The 5,368-nt window shown below is 46.3% G+C and overlaps 1 pseudogene; it reads right to left on the bottom strand.

Moving 5' to 3' along the window:
- Nucleotides 1-5,368, bottom strand: part of LOC107685854 (cytoplasmic tRNA 2-thiolation protein 2-like) — a 19,463-nt pseudogene that overhangs the window by 2,044 nt on the left and 12,051 nt on the right.

Below are 5,368 nucleotides of genomic sequence, written 5' to 3'. Positions count from 1 at the left end.
TGCATTGCTAAGAACTTCATTTGGACAACTTTAAAGGCGATTTTCTCAATATTTTGATTTGTTTGTACCCTCAGATTCCAGATTTTCAAATAGTTGTATCTTGGCCTATCCTAACAAACCATACATCAATGGAAAGCTTATTTATTCAGCTTTCAGATGATGTATAAATCAATTTTCGAAAAATTGACCCTTATGACTGGTTTTGTGGACCAGGGTCACATATTATTGACATATTACTGATACATATGGGCAGTTGACAGGCCCGGATTGGCTAATCGGGAGCACCGGGAAGATTCCCGGTGGGCAGGTCTGCTTTTTTGGCCGCGAGGGCCGGTGTTGTGTCGAATTCTACACCCCTGCCAGATTATGCACCCCTTCGTTGAAGTCGCTACCTGATTGCCTAATCCCAACCCCACCCCTAATCCTAACCCCTCCCCCACACCTACTCCTAAACCTACCAATACTAGGGGGTGCATAATTTGGCAGGGTGCAAATTTCGGCACTACACCGGTGTTGTCATTACACTGGATTGAAATATGGATGCTGTCCCTAGACTGCCCGCACTCACAGCAGCACCACTCCTTTTATTTATTATTTTCTCGCAGCCCATATTACTATTTTCACTAGACCATATCAATAAATTCTCAATTGATAATTAATCATTCTTTTTGCGCTAATCATTGTTTTATTCGTTAAGTAGCCATTTAAATGAAGGCTTTAAGACCAAGCGGAATCCTCTGCTGCTCCCGCTTCACAGCGAGCGGGACTCGCTCAAATGGCAATTCCTTTCACCGTCCGCTTTTTGATTTTGATTTTTGATCAGTTTGGGTGAATGCAAACAACTTATTGATCATGAGCCCAACATCCAGCAAGGCAGGAAAACATTCAATCTACCTGAGGGAAGACGTAGGTATTTCTTTGTAAGTTAATGCTGTTAGAGAGAGAGAGTAAACTTCTAGCGTATTCTTAAACTTGGACCTTATTTAAGCCTACGTTCTCTAAGTTTTCTTTCATTTAAAAAAATGCATTTTCATTCATTCAAAGGCTATATGGTTGCAATATTATTTTAGTTCAAAACTTTAAGTGGCATTGTTTAATACTTTATTGACTGACGTTTCATAGACTTTCAGTTGTTATACTCAGGCCGATGACATTTTTTGTATGACATTAAAATTATTTTTAGAATAGCCTAATTGTACATAAATAGGTTAAAGGGGTCATACGATGCTGCTAAAAAGAACATTATTTTGTGTATTTGGTGTAATGAAATGTGTTTATGCGGTTTAAAGTAAAAAAAAAAAAAACATTATTTTCCACATACTGTACATTATTGTTTCTCCTCTATGCCCCGCCTTTTTGAAACGCATCGATTTTTACAAAGCTCATCGGTCTGAAAAAGCGAGGTGTGCTGTGATTGGCCAGCTATCCAATGCGTTGTGATTGGCCGAATACCTCAAGCGTGAGACGGAAATGTTACGCCCCTCACATACTGTTGATGCCGTGTCCCGGCCGGAGCGACGAGACAAAAATATTAAAACCCATTACAAACGAGGCATCTGTTGCATCCAGTTATGGTAAAAGTATTCTTAAAATGCATTCAAAATTCTGAATAATTTGTAATATATATGTGGCGAGGGGGGCGTGGTTCACCGAGGTCTGCACCGGGAGAGAGAGGCAGGAAACGAGCGGTGCATAAGTAGGTCAAGCGCAAATGATAATCACCTGTGTCTCGTTTCAGTAATTGGTGTGGAGAGACCGGATAAAAGGGGCCACCTGGAGCATGGAAGGGAGAGAGAGACTGACTGGGAACGCGAGCCACCCGGGAAGCCGCGGGCTACTGGAGCAAAGCATACATAGAGCTATATTCTGAGTTATTGACGGAGAGTTTGAATGCGCAGTGAGCACCTTGTTCTGTTGTATATACCGAGAGGCGGTTCCATGCCCTCATCCAAGCCCAGCAGGAAGACCGCGAGCTGTTCCGGAGCTGGATTGACCGGGAGGTTCGGGCTGCGGGAACGACATCTGCCCCAGCACCACCCACCCACGTGCTTCTCCATAAGATGGGTCCCCAGGACGACCCGGAGGTGTTCCTGGACCTCTTTGAGAGGTCGGCGGAGGCCGGTGGGTGGCCCGAGGAGGACTGGCCAGTGCGGCTCATCCCCTTGCTGTCGGGGGAAGCACAGGTCACCGCACAACAGCTGCCAGTCCAGAACCTCCTGGTCTACAAGGACCTCAAGCGCGCCATCCTCCAGCGGGTCGGCCAGAGCCCCGAGCAGCATCGCCAGCGCTTCCGGTCGCTGGACCTTGGAGAGGGGGGCCGACCCTTCGTGATGGCGCAACAGCTCTGGGACGCCTGCTGCAGATGGCTGATGGCCGAAACAAGCGACGTCAAGGAAATCATCGACCGAGTGGTACTGGAGCAGTTCGTGGCACGGCTGCCGAGAAAGACTGCCCAGTGGGTCCAGTGCCACCGCCCGACGTCGCTGAACCAGGCCATCAAACTGGAGGAGGACCAAATGGTGGCGTGCCCCGGGGTCGGCGAACCCCTGCCATCGGTCTCTCTCTCTCTCCCTCTCCCTGTGTTCTCTCTGCCTTCCAAACCTGTCCCTTTCCCCAGGTCCCGAGGGAATCTGCCCCCACGAGCCCCACCCCGCTGGAGGGGTGGTCCAGGGACGGAACCCACAGCCAACCCGAGGGCGCCGCCCAGGGCGATACCCAGAGGCAGCAGCATTTCCGCGAAAAGTGTGGCGGAGGCCCTGTTTCATCTAATCTCCCGGGTGGGAATCCCGAAAGAGATTCTCACCGATCAAGGCACGGCGTTTATGTCACGTACTCTCCGCGAACTTTACGAACTCTTGGGCATTAAATCGATTCGCACCAGCGTTTATCACCCACAAACAGACGGTCTGGTCGAACGATTTAATCGCACATTAAAAACCATGATTCGGAAGTTCGTTCACGAAGACGCCAAAAATTGGGACAAATGGCTGGAACCCCTCGTTTGCCGTGCGCGAGGTCCCCCTCAAGCCTCCACTGGGTTTTCCCCCTTTGAGCTTCTCTACGGACATCAGCCCCGCGGGGTGTTGGACGTCCTACGAGAAACTTGGGAGGACGGACCTTCGGACAGTAAAAGTGAAATTCAGTATGTACTGGACCTGAGAACAAAACTCCACACTTTGGGGCGGCTCTCTATGGAGAATTTGTTGCAGGCTCAGGGCTCTGCCCAAGGTGCAAGCCGAGTTTGCAGATGTGTTCTCGCCCCTGCCTGGTCGCACAGACCTCATCCAGCACCACATTGAGACTGAGCCGGGTGTGGTGGTGCGCAGCCGGCCGTATCAACTGCCTGAACACAAAAAAAATAGTAGTTCAGACTGAATTAGAGGCAATGCTAGATATGGGAGTAATAGAGGAATCCAGGGGGCGTGGTTCAGCGAGGTCTGCACCGGGAGAGAGAGGCAGGAGACGAGCGGTGCATAAGTAGGTCAAGCGCAAATGATAAACACCTGTGTCTCGTTTCAGTAATTGGTGTGGAGAGACCGGATAAAAGGGGCCACCTGGAGCATGGAAGGGAGAGAGAGACTGACTGGGAACGCGAGCCACCTGGGAAGCCGGGCTACTGGAGCACAAAGCATATATAGAGCTATAATCTGAGTTATTGACGGAGAGTAGAAGTGCCCACGATAACAATATCGTGCATATTCATTACCGTGATATATCGCATCACCGAATACCGGCACAAGTCTAAGTGAGACTAAAAGTTAAGCCTTCTTCATTTGGGCGGAGTTATGCAAATCTTCCCACATAGTGACGTAGATATGTGGGGGCGTGTTAGAACGAGCCGTTTTAGGTAGGTGTGGCTGACTCTGAACTTTTATAAAGAATATCTCTTTGGATTTGAGACTTTAGTCTTTGCAACTTTACAGATCTTTATGCACCAAGAGCTTGTAACACTCCAAAGAGAAAGGAAAAATTGAATTCGCATCATATGACCCATTTAAACAATATTTCTGAGAACTTTTTAACTGCAGGCAGACATAGCATTATGGTATAGTACAAATATTCGGAGCGTCCCTTATTCTGTCCCTTATTTTTTTAAAGAATAAACACTTATTTTCTACAAGAATAAACGCTACTTTCTTAAAGAATAAAAGATAAAGAATCACAATTGTCCCTTATTTTCTATTTCTGAAGTTAATTGGCAACCCTAGTGATGATGTAATTATCTTTTGACCTTAGTTGCTGGAGATATGCGAGCAAAAAAGAATAGATAAAAAAAGGATAATAGAAAGTGCAAAGGTGGCACTGAAAAGGGAAAAAACCTGTACAAAAAAACCAACAACAAAAACAAACAAAGTGGGCTGGTCTAAGGCATGAAACTCCAGGGCTGAAAATGAGTCCCACTCCGGCCCTGGCAGTTGATAATTATTTCCCTGATACAATGTTGGTTTGAAATGTATATTAAAGGGGTCATATGATGCTATTTTAAAGATCATTATTTTGTGTATTTAGTGTAACAGAATATGTTGACATGCTTTAATGTTCAAAAAACACATTATTTTTCAAATACTGTACAGTATTGTAGGTCCTCTATGCCCCGCCTCTTTCAAACACGTAGTTTTCGACAAAGCCCCCTCCTTTGACAAGCGCAGTCTGCTCTGATTGGTCAGCTGACCCAGTGCATTGTGATTGGCCGAACACCACAAGCACGTGTCGGAAATGTAACGCCCCTTACCATAATCGCGAGCTTCAGCTTTCGACAGTTATCTTTGACAGTATAAATATCAAGACAGTTAATAATGTCGTTAGTTTTACCATCAGTTCAAGCCCGAAAGGGCAACAGAGTTGCGTGGCAGACACAGTGATGCTGCAGTACACAAGCCGTGGTTAAGACAGCTGACATGCTATGATTTCTGACAGGCAGTTCACTCTCCTGTGATGTGACCCTGTTCCCCTCTCACACACACACACGACGCGTTACTCTGCGCTGCACAAAACTCCGCATTTGAACAGTCAATAGCAAATACTTAAACTAATAACAAAACATACTTACAGTCGCTGATTCAGAAGTGCTAGATTGTCATAGCAAAGTCGGAATTGACCCTTTTTTTTTTTGTGGCTTTTGTGCACAGCCAGCCTTGTACTCTTCTAGGTTAAAAAAAAAAAACTGAAGTCCATAAAATGCGTTGCACAAATTCGAACATGCTGTTCTGTTGTAAATAAATCTTAACCAATGATTCCTAATTGCATCTACTTCCGGAAGGCCAAATAAAGTGCTTTTGCTTTCGCCTAGAAACACACAGCCTGACATGCTGCTTCAACACTAACTGCGGTTACTGAAACCACGCCTTCTTTCTTTGTGTGCACATTT

This window comes from Sinocyclocheilus anshuiensis, unplaced genomic scaffold, assembly GCF_001515605.1.
Source record: "Sinocyclocheilus anshuiensis isolate Anshui unplaced genomic scaffold, SAMN03320099.WGS_v1.1 scaffold1018, whole genome shotgun sequence".
In the NCBI taxonomy this organism is placed as follows: domain Eukaryota; kingdom Metazoa; phylum Chordata; class Actinopteri; order Cypriniformes; family Cyprinidae; genus Sinocyclocheilus; species Sinocyclocheilus anshuiensis.
The sequence above is the reverse complement of the archived record's forward strand: the minus strand, read 5'-3'. Positions and strand labels throughout refer to the sequence as shown.